The 12981-nt window shown below is 38.6% G+C and overlaps 1 protein-coding gene across 2 annotated transcripts in view; it reads left to right on the forward strand.

Moving 5' to 3' along the window:
* Positions 1-12981, forward strand: part of sema4c (sema domain, immunoglobulin domain (Ig), transmembrane domain (TM) and short cytoplasmic domain, (semaphorin) 4C) — a 104819-nt gene that overhangs the window by 34950 nt on the left and 56888 nt on the right. For both annotated transcript variants that reach the window (XM_077522751.1, XM_077522752.1), the window contains one exon: positions 6947-7054. The gene's annotated coding sequence lies outside the window, so the exon portion shown is untranslated. The remainder of the gene's footprint in view (positions 1-6946; positions 7055-12981) is intronic.

Here is a 12981-nt window from a genome sequence, read left to right on the forward strand (position 1 = left end):
ACAGTCATGACAATTCCATAGTACACGTTTCACAAGTTGCTTTTTAGAAGCGGACCGATAATCACAAAAAGACAGCATTTTGTCAAATAAAACTTCAACACTGATCTTGGAAACCCTGCCGTTAACGCTACATTATTCTATGCAAAGCAGAGTTGTAATGGTTTGGGATTTTTTTCATTAAAATTAGGTTTTCATTTACTTTTGTTGTTTTAATTTATTAATTTAATTCATTTTTAATTTGTTTTGAGAGTAGGTTTGTTTTTATTTTGGCAAAAATGCTTAATTTTAGTGTAGTATTTATTATTTTTTGTATTCTTTTTAGTTTTTTTCTCCGAATTTGATGAATGCAACACATAAAAAAAAAATGTCACTAAGTATTGTGTAATAAAGTAAAGTAAACTACAATTCTCAAGCAACTGGTTGATCTTCCTTCTTCTGTATACAATTAAAATTTACCCAAAAATCTCATGTATAATATTAGAGTTTCTATAAATGTAAAATGTAGTTTCAGCTTTTTAAAGCATTTTTATTTTATTTTAATGTATTTTTCAATTTTTGTTATTTTGTAAGTTTTCGTTAACTATATTAACCTTGTCACAGAGGGAGTGTTCATATGCATAGGAAGACAAATTTGACACCATTAGCTTTATATCGGTCATGTCACGCTACACTGACTAATCAATCCATTACTTGTGTATGGGTTGACGACTCTCATGAGGAATCATGGCGGAGATCGACTTTGTCGGGCTTGCGGCGCTGATAATGGCGCCCGAGCAAATGGCGGCCACCTCAATTTCGGCTTGTAAATCAGAACCTTGCTGTAATGAGCTGCACTTAAAGGGGTCAAAGTTGATGACGAAATGACTCCAGAGGACGAAGACTGGAAATGCTCACTGCAGACTCATTTTGGTGGGAGGTGGGAGTCCGCCCTGCCCTTGGCCAGATGTTCACCGAACAGCGAGTGGCATGTCATCAGGAATGCTTTCGGAGAGCGCTCAGCTCTAATAGATACTGGCATGTCATTTTGTTGGACTTTTATTGCCACATGCCTCTTCCAGTCCCATCACTTATTATAGTTGTCATTCCTAGCATGCACACGTGCGCACGCAGACACGCGCTTTGGCACGTGCTCAAATCTTGGGCTTCTGCATCCGATTAGCATCCCATCGCAGGAGAGATCAAACTGAGCGCAGACTTGGGCTCCTGTCGGGGCTCATTGGAGGAAGTGACGGCTACATAGTTGCTCCGTTTTCACTCAGCTCATCAGGGGGCTGTCAGCTCTGACAATATCGAATTAGGCGCAATGCAATTAAAGGGTCCTCGCTGTCACAAGTGAGCCTGATGGGCAAGGCCCCGTATAGCAGGGGTGTCCAAACTTTTTCTTTTGAGGGCCACATACAGAAATCAGAAGGACGCAAGGGCCACATAATGTTATGAAGAGAAATTGTGTCTAGTCCTAAAAATTGTATAAATAATTTATTTGTGGTTTTGCATATTCACGTAGAAAAATGCTACAGTATATAAACCATTTTATTTGTAATATGGCAGTAGGGTTATAGTTTGGGAATTTTTCATTTTAGTTTTTATTAGTTTTCAGGGTGGTTCTGTTTTTATTAGTATTAGTTATTTAATAAATGCTTAGTTTTAGTTAGTTTTTGTATTAGTTTTTTTTTTTAACTCTCTTACTACACATGACGTATATGTACGTCATAAGCGTCATTGTCCCCGCCTACACATGACGTATATATACGTCATAAGGCTTTTTTTATTCTAGGGTATACAATAGTTCTTTATGTTCAATAAACTGTTATTTTTGTTGTCAAAAGCACTTTTTGTAATGTTGTTTTATAGAAGGAAAACATTATTTAGATGTTTGAGGTGTCACAGAAGAAAAAATAGCAGTGTTAAAGTCAAAATTGTGCTTGAAATGTCTGTTTTTACAAAAAGCCCTTTTCCTCCCATTTCCTGGTCAAAAATGGGAATTTTCACAAAATCTAGCCATATTCAAACACTGATAACTACAGAACGGAATAAGATAGAAACAAAAAAAAATTCTGTCAAAAGAAGAGAGTCTAATCTTTCTTTTGGTATGTCCCATGTTGAAATAGCATAATAGCTCAATATTCTGTGGGCCTTGCAAGATCAGCCAAAATCCAGGAAAACGGCTGGGATCGAGGGGGGTTGCTCCATTGAAATGGCTGGTAGTCAAAGAGTTAATGTGTATTACTTGTGCGCAATATTTAAAAAAACACCATGGGAGCAAGGTCATCTTTTGGTGCTTTTCTATTGGCTGCTGCTAGATGACGTCACTTCTGTGTGACATACTTTCAAACGTCATTATTCCAGTTGATGTCAAAATAAATCCACTAAAAATCACACTAAAGACTAAAACAAAGGACATTTTTGTTATAATTATAGTTTTAGTTACTTTTGTAAATGTAATTTCAGTTTTCTTTTTTTTTTAAACCATCTTCGTTTTTATTTTATTTCGTTAACAAAATTGTTTTTTGAATTTTAATTTCTTCGTTAGTTTTAGTGAACTAAAATAACCTTTAATAGCACCTGTTTTTCGACACCTTCCCTTCTTACTTTGACCATCTCAAAACATTTTTGTTTTGTTTATTTTATTTGAACTGAGTCAAATGCCATTTTTAGCATATGTCGCGGGCCACTAAAAAATGGACGGCGGGCCGCAAATGGCCCCCGGGCCGTAGTTTGGACACCGGTGCCATATAGTATCAGCACACATTTTAACAGACTTTTGTGAGAAACGTGCACTTGGCATGTTCACGCGCACATGAAAGCGCGTCCTCCCCCACCTGTAAGCGCACGCGATTAGCCCTGAAAGTGCAGGTTTAAACAGTTACTCACTGCAGATTCACAAGCCGCTGGCTGCTTGCCACGTCGTCCCTCACGGCGCTGACTGTCAAACACACAGACGGGCAGAAAGAAACTGCAGGAGTGTGCGCGTGTCTTTGACAGGGTGTTTGGTATGCTACGCTCTCATTTTTGGCCTCCCTTGCGTGTAGCTGCTTAGAGCAGGGGTGTCCAAACTTTTTCATTTGAGGGCCACATCCAGAAAATCAGAAGGACGCAAGGGCCACATAATGTTATGAAGAGAAATTGTGTTTAGTCCTAAAAATTGTACAACTAATTTATTTGTGCGTTTGCATATTTCGAAAAATGCTACAGTTTATAAACCAATTTATTTGTAATTTGGCGGTAGGGTTATTATAGTTTTGGAATTTTTCATTTTAGTTTTTATTTTGTTTTGAGTTTTTTTTTTTTTTTTTTAGTTAGTTTTAATTGCTTTTCAGGGTGGTTCTGTTAGTTTTTTAATAGTTTTATTTCTTTAATAAATGCTTAGTTTTAGTTTAGTTAGTTTCAGTATTAGTTTTAGTTTAGTTTTTTTTTATGTGTATTACTCGTGCACAACATTTAAAAAACACCATAGGTGCGACGTCATTATTCCAGTTTATATAAATCTACTAAAAGTCACATTTAAAATCATCCCCAAAGGCTCATGCATTAAATTATTACCAAAGACTAAAATGAATGACATTTTTGCTATAATTATAGTTTTATTTTAGTTAGTTTTGTAAACATCAAATGTAGTTTCAGTTAGTTTTCTTTTTTTAAAAAGCATCTTCCTTTTTATTTTATTTCGTTAACGAATTGTTTTTTTAATTTTAGTTTTTTCGTTAGTTTTAGTTAACTAAAATAACCTTTAATAGCCCCTGTGTTTTTTGACACCCTCCCTTCTTACTTTGACCATCTCCAAACATTTTTGTTTTTATTTTATTTGAACTGAGTCAAATGCCATTTTTAGCATATGTCGCGGGCCACTAAAAAATGGACGGCGGGCCGCAAATGGCCCCTGGGCCGTAGTTTGGACACCCCCTGGCTTAGAGCCTCGCTGGTGTGCATTATTCGATCCACGTGAGGATGCATGCATATTTAAATGCGAGTGTGTACAAGTGTTTATGCAGAGCCTTGCAGAATTTTGGCTGCTGGCTTCTCCTGGATGAAACCAGTGGAAAGCCGAGGTCTGGATAGCTTACTTGTTTAGGAAAACAAATCCACCAGTGTGCTGCCATGTCGTAGGATAATAATTTGTTTGCATACCAATGTGAGCATTTCTCAACTTGAAGCAATATTCGTACAGTACATTATAAATAGAGTAGTAAAGTCGGGTGGTCAGATTTTCATAATGAAAAACCGAGACACTACAATTTTGCTGAAATCAAATGTATAATTAAAAAAAAAAAAAATTATTGTTTTTTTTTTTTAAGTCACTTTATGCATCTCACTTCCTAAGCGTTCAGGTATTGTCTTGGAGCTGCGTCAGTGGCCCAGAACTTTAGCTCACTGGTAACGTTCTGCACTACCAAACTACAGAGCACGGGTTCGATCCTGGCTCGCACCATTAAAAAAAAAAAAAAAAGGAAAAAAGGCTGATCGCAGGAGCAAAAATTGTTACTTATTTAGTCTTATTCATTCATTTGTTAAGACTTGGAAAGATTTTTTTTTTTTTTTCACCCATACAAGAGGAGCAATACAATAAAGTAGTTATAATGTATAGCATCTTTGAGTAAACTTTGAGTATCATTTACATTTCTTGAGACTGGGCTGAGTGAACTTTTTTTTTTTTTTTTTTTTTTTTTTAAATTAAAATATGGTCACCCTATAATATCCAGTCAATCTGGTGACCGCTGGGTTTGTTATTACTTTGGCTAATGCTAAACGCTAATCTTGTTTGACAGTTCAACGGCGCTAAATGCGTCAATGTACTCACCATTATTCAGCTTTTCTTGCTCACTTTAACTTCTCTATTTGTCATTTTGTATTGCAAAGCAGACTGGAGTACATCATGTCAATGTTGTGCATATCTGTAAAATGAAGCAGAAATCATTTGTCAATCAAATAATTTTGAATTGAAAATCGAGAATTGAAAATCGATTCTGAATTGAATCGTAGACCCAGAAATCGTAATCGTATTGAATCGTGAGACAGTCAAAGATTCCCAGCCCTAATAAATATGGCAAAAAGTGATTGTTTTTTTTTTAAATTGCAAACTCTCCTCTGTAGTTTTCTTTGAAAATTGAGTTATGACAAGGTTTTCTGCACAATTGACATTTTCTCGCAGTCTATCAATCAGACCTGCTGCACATTTGTTTTTTAGTCAATATAGCACAATATAAAGCTCAACTTGCCGGAGCGTGTTTATTGACATGAACGACTTAAGTATGATGGTGTGAGAGATGTTTTGCTTCTTCCTTTGTTCAATGCCTCCGTGTAACTCAAGCCAGCCCGCATGTTACTGACAGTATCAGCGCGGCCTTTGGCACTCTCATTGTGTCCAGTGAGCCGTTGATGTTGACATGATGCTGATCCTGGTCTCTGCACATGAGCACACGTGCAAAACCTGATCTGCAGTGTGGAATATTGGGATCCACTATATGTGAGCCTTGAGGGCCGAGGCTTGTGTGTCTGTTCTTTGTGTGTTTGAGGTCAACCTTTGCCAACCCTCCATCCATCCGTTTTCTATACTGCTTATCCCGCACAGGGTTGCGGGAAGCTTAAGCCACAGCTGACTTCAGGTAAAAAGCAGACTGTAGTCACCCATCACACAAATATAGAGAGGCAACTCAGGCAAGTGAACCACTAGGCCATCATAGATGCTTTCAACTTTCACTTGCAAATTTCTGTTATTGTCTCCAATTTTTTGAAAGTGAGGTGAAGCCTCATTCCTAATATCTGTCAGACTTGGTTAGTATTTCGATCTCAGGCAATTTGTGGAGTTGTGCAAGTGTGTGATCTGCCTTTCAATGTGCACTTTAACAAACCTGCATAAGCTCACGTGTGTGTGTGTGTGTGTCCGCACAAGTATACACTAGGGATGCACGATAATATCGGTGGCCAATAATTATCGGCAATTATCGACCTATTTGACGTCAAACAGATAAACCAGATAATAGAGAAATCCACAGATAATTATCGGCAATTATCAACCAACTTGGTGTCATACAGATAAACCAGATAATAAAGAAATCTGCAGATAATTATCGGCAATTATCCACCAATTTGACATCATACAGATAAAACTGATAAAGCAATTTGCAGAAAATTATCGGCAATTATCGACCAATTTGATTTCATACAGATAAATCAGATAATAAAGAAATATGCCGAAAATTATCGGCAATTGTCAACCAATTTGGCGTCATACAGATTAACCAGACAATAAAGAAATTCGCCAGAAATTATCCACTATTATCAACCAATTTGATTTCATACAGATAAACCCGATAATAAAGAAATTCGCCGAAAATTATCGGCAATTATCAAACAATTTGACGTCAAACAGATAAACCAGAACATAAAGAAATTTGCCAATAATTATTGGCAATTGTCAAACAATTTGGTGTCATAAAGATAAACCAGATAATAGACAAATTGGCCGAAAACTTTCGACAATTAGCGCCCAATTTGATTTCATCCAGATAAACTAGATAATAAAGAAATCGGGCAATAATAGTAAAATTGCCACGTTGGCCCATTTGTTGCGGTTGTGGCTCATATCAATCAAATTCAGCTTCATGGTGCTTTACATACTTTGAAACATTGCGTAAAGTTTACACACTGTTTCAATGTTGGACTTATAGTAGGAATTGAGAGTATATTTGTATTCAAGTCAATTTTGCAAACAATTATCGGCTAACTCATCGGTTATCGACATCGGCACTTTCTAAATTATTGGTTTATCGGTATCGGTTGAAAATAGCATTATCGTGCATCCCGAGTATACACACCTTGTGGATAAGGCAATAGTATGTACACATGCACATGTATGGAAATTAAATAATAGAAGCACTTTCTGTATGCCAAACTTAAATGGACTTCCCCAATTTTACTCACCGTCCATATGTTTGTGTCCCTCTTTTAGTGACATGTGACCTTCATCTGAATAGAGTCTCCCCGTTGGACATATAGGAAGAAAGTTCGCAGACGCACTGAGGAGAAGAAAAACAAGGAAGTGCAAACGGAACAAAGGGTAAAGAATTGAAAAAACAAAACAAAAAAAAACATGTCAACATCTGTGCTGTCCAGAAATCCACATGAAAAAATGCAGAAAGGAAGGAGCTAGTGTGACTGTGTGACGGTGTGTGCGCACTGGAGGTGAAATGAGCCAAAAATGAAGAGAAATAAGAAAGTAAATATGCAGATGGAAAAGGAAATCCACGGTGCACGGGGGAGGGCAGTGCTTGTCAAAACAGGACGTGGAAATTACAGGCAATTTCAGGTACGCCCGAGAAAGAAATCATTTTGGGGCGAGACAAAGAGAAAGTAAAGAGCTGAGCATGAGCTGGGAAATAAGAAAGATGCAAACAAAAACACGAGGAGAGAGAAAGAGGGGAAAAATGAGGCGAGGTAAGATATTGGATGTCAGATCTGAAAGCATTTCGTTTTGGAAAATCCTGAAGGTTGTGTGCATGCGTGTGCGTGCATTTGGGTGTGTGTGAAATTGATGGTGCACTATTTCAGTGGAACACAAAAAAAAAAAAAAAAAAAAAGAGGCAAAGTTGAAATAGAGGTAGAAAATGGAAATATATGAAAACAATATATGGACTTGGCAGTGCCATTAGTGAATATGTCTTTCCTTTTTTTGTGGTAATTTCTTGAATCTAGTTTGACTTAGGACAGATGTGTCCAAACTACGGCCCGGGGGCCATTTGCGGCCCGCCGTCCATTTTTTCAGTGGCCCGCGACATATGCTAAAAAGTGGCATTTGACTCAGTTCAAATCAAATAAAAACCAAAATGTTTGGAGATGGTCAAAGTAAGAAGGGAGGGTGTCGAAAAACACAGGTGCTATTAAAGGTTATTTTAGTTCACTAAAATTAACAAAAAAAACTCAAATTCAAAACAACAATTTCATTCAAGAAATAAAATAAAAACGAAGATGCTTTTTACAAAAAGAAAACTAACTGAAACTACATTTTAGGTTTACAAAACTAACTAAAATACAACTAACGATAATTCCAGCAAAAATGTCCTTCGTTTTAGTCTTTTGGTTCTTCAACAATCCGCCTCCGACTCCCGTCACTGCTCGCTACAAACTCTTAATATGTTACGTCGTTACTGACATTACCAGGCATGTCAGTCATGTAATGTTAGTATACTGTACGCTTATTCAGCCTGTTGTTCTCTAATTTATTTTTATTTTAAATTGCCTTTCAAGATGACATGTATGTTTTCGGTGTTGGATTTTACCAAATAAATTTCCCCCCCAAAATGCAACTTATACTCCAGTGCGACTTATGTATGTTTTTTCCTTCTTAATTATGCACTTTTTGGCTGCCGCGACTTATAATCCGGAGCGACGTATAATCCGAAAAGTACGGTTGGCGTTTTTTTTATTCACTTATTGATTGAGTGTATTGGAGGGCGAGTGGCAGTTTTAACCATAAACAAGGCACAACCCCCAGAAGAGATTCTGTTTATTATTTACGAGTCCCAGTTCCCCTTCAATGCTGACGCCAAACCTATGTCCTTGTCATAGCAGCATACTGGATGTGAGGAGATATGGCCGCGTGTATGTGAGATGCTCGTGATGAATGTCTCGCTTATTTACAATCCCTTGTCAGCTTGATGGGGCAACCAGGATATACGGCAGACTTTAGTCAAGTGACTCCAAATAAAAAAAAAAAGGCATTTTTATCCAGCTACAAAATGCCGAAGCTCCGGAGCAAAAACCGGAGTCTACTTAATTGCATCCGTTGAAGGCGCACGTGAAGAGCGAGCAGCACGTTGCACGTAGGAGCGATTTGAGGTGGAAATATAGCTTCAGGTAATAATTCAGCAGATCCATATTTTCACTAAAAGTCGACGTGTTTGCCTCCCTTCCCGAATCCCAGTGCGCTTATCCCGCGTCCACTCTAATAATTGCGTATCTGTCTTTCTGTCGTTCACAGTTTGCGAGGATATTGGTTGTCCGGGTTTCCTCTGACAGGATGCCATCATAGAGCTTGAGTGAGGAAAACAGGCTCGGATGGGGAGAAAAAAGGGGGAAGGAGGGGCCTTGTGACAGGGAGATGAGATAAGGGAGGAAATGGAGGGTGAAGGGAATGCAGGGAAGATGGTGGAGGTTATATACATCACAACAGGCTGACACTTGTCAGGTAGAAGCAGATTAAATGTTTCACTTAACAGCGCACCCTTTCACACATCTTGTTACAACCCAATACTGACACAACCTTGTCGACATGTGCAATGCAGCACTCTTTGCTTTCAATTATTATCCAATTTTGAGAGCGCCTATTGTTATGAGGGTTTGCGGGGGAACGGAAGTCGATCCCGGGTGACTTAGGGCAGCAAGGACAGCTTTCAACTGCTGTACTACTAACTCTCGACTTTGAATTGTCAGCGATTATCTAAAAATAAACAAATAAATACCATATTTTCCACACCATAAGGCGCACCTAAAAGCCTTCAATTTTTTCAAAAGCTGACCATGCGCCTTATAATCCAGTGCGCCTTATATATGGATCAATATTGAGCCGCAACAGGTCTTGCTGTCAAGACGCTCTCGGTGACCCTGCACGATCGGTGACGCGCATGCGCAGAAGATCCCGCCATCTTGGATCGCTAGCTAATACTACGACTTTACCTCAGAGAAAATAATAAAACAGCTGTTTATTCATTTTGGGAGTGAATGGAGTTGTCAGAAAGATCTATTAATAAAGTTTGACTGACCTATCTGACTGTTTTGTTGACATTCCCTTTAGCGCAGCACCATCTAATGGATGCATAACGTAACCCCAGCCTCTATTGTAGCGCCTTATATATGGAAAAAGTTTGAAAATCTGTCATTCATTGAAGGTGCGCCTCATAATGCGGTGCGCCTTATAGTGCGGAAAATACGGTACATAGATAATGAATAAATATGTCAATCGTGCATTTTAGGCATGGCTTAGATCAGATTCCTACTACAGAAAGAGATTCGGTTTTCATCCACTTATTCCATTTTTCACTCGCACCTCCAGAGGGCAGAGAAGAAATAATCGGTAAATTATGTAAAAGTCTACCAGAGCCAAATATTGAAATATTATTTTATACGTCAAAAGAGCTGGAATAATAGAATGAAAATATTGTATTTCATGAAAATTTCCCATTCAAAATGTCTGGTTGTACAACCAGGTCTCAAACAACTAATGTTGTGTATCTTCTCATGTTTTGCAATGTACAATCTTGTTTTCATCCATGCTCCTCTATCAGTGCCATAACTGAGTATTTGGGGGTGATGTAGCAGCGTTGCCGCAGTTACATAACCTTCATTCATTTTTCATACAATGTTAGCGCCGGCCGTAAGTCTGCCACACAAAAAGAGTGATTTTGTAGCAGTGGTCGTGCCCGAGGCTGAAACCGACGGTTCCACCAGCCAGCCCCGGGTTGAGAGTCGAGCGCACTAACCCAGAGGCTGCCGCTCTCTGAATGCTCTCTAGCAGTGAGGTTTTGACTAACATACGAGCTGGCATCCATCACATGCACGCTGCATGGACTCTTTTTATTGAACTCAGCTCACAAATGGCCGGTGTGATAAGAACAATCGCCTCACAATCGCATATCATCTGTATAGAGTTCATTGAAGATGCTCAATTTACTGGCAATAAGAATTTGGCAATATTAACTCTTTGACCGCCAAAAACGTTTAATAACGTTTAGTAAAATCACGATGTATGCCGCCATAAACGTTAAGTGATGTCAATTGGTCAGTGCAACGTCCAAGTGCAGCGCAGCCGGGTCAATGAGTTGTGAAATCAAAAACACCCACTAACTTTGGCCAGCCGATGGCAGCGGTAGCTGCTCGGGCCCTAACTAGAGCTGCGAATTACAATGAAACATGACGCAATCTGATGAAATAGAACGATTTCAAGGCTGACGTGAATGATCAAAGCCTTTGTAACATTAAACCTAATTTGACGGAGCGTCACTAAACAAAAAATATTAGTATCAAAGTCACTGTTGTGGAGGAAATGTATCTTTTCAATTTTGGCTCAATGTCACTCAAATGACCTATTTTCAAATGGCGATTACTAAAGAACGGAATAAGGTAGAAACATACTTTTGTTCTAATGAAAGAATGGAATGCGATCTTTCATGTGGTAACCATGTTGTTTATGTAGTAGAAGATCACAATATTCTGTTTGCTTCGAAAAATGAGTTAAAATGCTCGAAATGTGTATAACAGCAATGCATATAAATCTCTAATAACTTAAAATTGAGGCACTTACTTGCTAATGCTTTCTTCACATATTGACTCGGTCCACAAGCATATTATGGGCTTTTAAACAAAGAAGGGCCACATCACTTGTGAAAATTAAAATGCACAAAAAAAAAAAACTAGCCACCAGAGAGTGCTAGAACTACACAAATGGAAATCAACATCACTTTTTCTTTTTTTTTTTTTTTACAGGCGTTCTGTCGTGACATGACAACTACGATATTGTGGCAGTTTTAACATCACGATATTGCCGTTATCGTTATACCCGTCATCTCGAGTAATTCTGGACTATCTTAACATGCAATTTAATGCCAATCATAAGCGAGGTTGTAGGAAATTGGTGCTAGATGATATCACCTGACCAGCATTGTCCACTTTGCACCAGTCTATCACATATAACCAACAGATGCGTACAGTTGTGGTCTCAAATTAGCCAAATGAGTTGCAGCACCTGAAGAAAACCTCCATAGTCACTGAAAGGTCTCCACAAAATCTACCAAGAGCCAACCAAAGTGCCCTCACACACACTGCACAGGTTTCCATGCATGAAGCTTGATGAAGTGTAAACTTGCTGCCTGGCACCTCTCCATCCTATTTCCCCCCCGTAGCAGAAGTCCTTGTTCCTCTATCGATCCCAGCTTATCTTCCCGTAAACCTGCAACACTTTTCCCTCATATTTGCCTGCCCATCCCAGACACTCCTCTCCTGCTACCATATTGCTATTGATCGTTTTGCGTGTTCAAGAGAGCGGGTTAATGTAAAGCCGAGTCTGGAGGAGAGCTGCTTGTGGCTCGCCGATCGCCCCCCTCCCCCCGTAATGGACCCAATCAAGCTCTAATAGACCCTCGGTTTAAACATCAAGGCACGTCACTGGCTTCTTTCTCCCCTTGCTTTTATTTCATGCCTCTCTTTACCTTCCTTTCAAGCAGATCTCTGCAATGGCTGCTACAGCCAATTCGTACGTGTCGATTTCAATCCAGTAGCCCTTATTTATAAACAAAAAAATCTGCTGAATATGCATGCATTTTTCCTCTGAATTGACCTGCTTTGCATTGTTTGCATCGTTTCTGCCCAATAGAACCAAACTGCTGACTTTTCACAACCTGCATTGTCTTTTTCCGAGTGCCTTGCTTAAGGGCAGCTTCGGGATTTGTTGAGTCAGCAGATGTATTGTGAAGTGAAAGTGTGACCGAGTGTTTCATTTACAGTTTTAGTCTGTAAGTGCTTTCAAATTAAAACAATAAAATAACACCTCTCTAATTTATGATCAATTCTAGCTGCAGTATATCTGTGTTTATGTATTTTTAATTATGAGCTTTGGAAGCTGCACGCCAGTAATTAGATGTGTGTTTTTTTTAATGATATCGTCAGCAATACGGATATCCACAGCAAATCAACTGGCTGCGATCCTAGTGAAAATATTGTGATGCCAAGTTTTTATTATGATTTTGAAAAAAAAAAAAAAATCCCATTTTGCCTCTTACACAGCTGTTCAAAATGCTATTTGGATGATGATTGAATTGGATTTATTACCTTGTAACCTTGACCAAGTCCTTAATGTTGTGACAAAAAAAACATCACCACACTTTTCATGTTAGTCTAATTTGGTCTCAAACATGCAAATGCTGTACTGTCCATATGTTTCTTTGGGAGAAAAGTCATTTATGACTGGAGCTTTGCACGAATGGGTGGCAGTTC

The sequence above is a fragment of the Festucalex cinctus genome, chromosome 5 (genome assembly GCF_051991245.1).
Source record: "Festucalex cinctus isolate MCC-2025b chromosome 5, RoL_Fcin_1.0, whole genome shotgun sequence".
In the NCBI taxonomy this organism is placed as follows: Eukaryota; Metazoa; Chordata; class Actinopteri; order Syngnathiformes; family Syngnathidae; genus Festucalex; species Festucalex cinctus.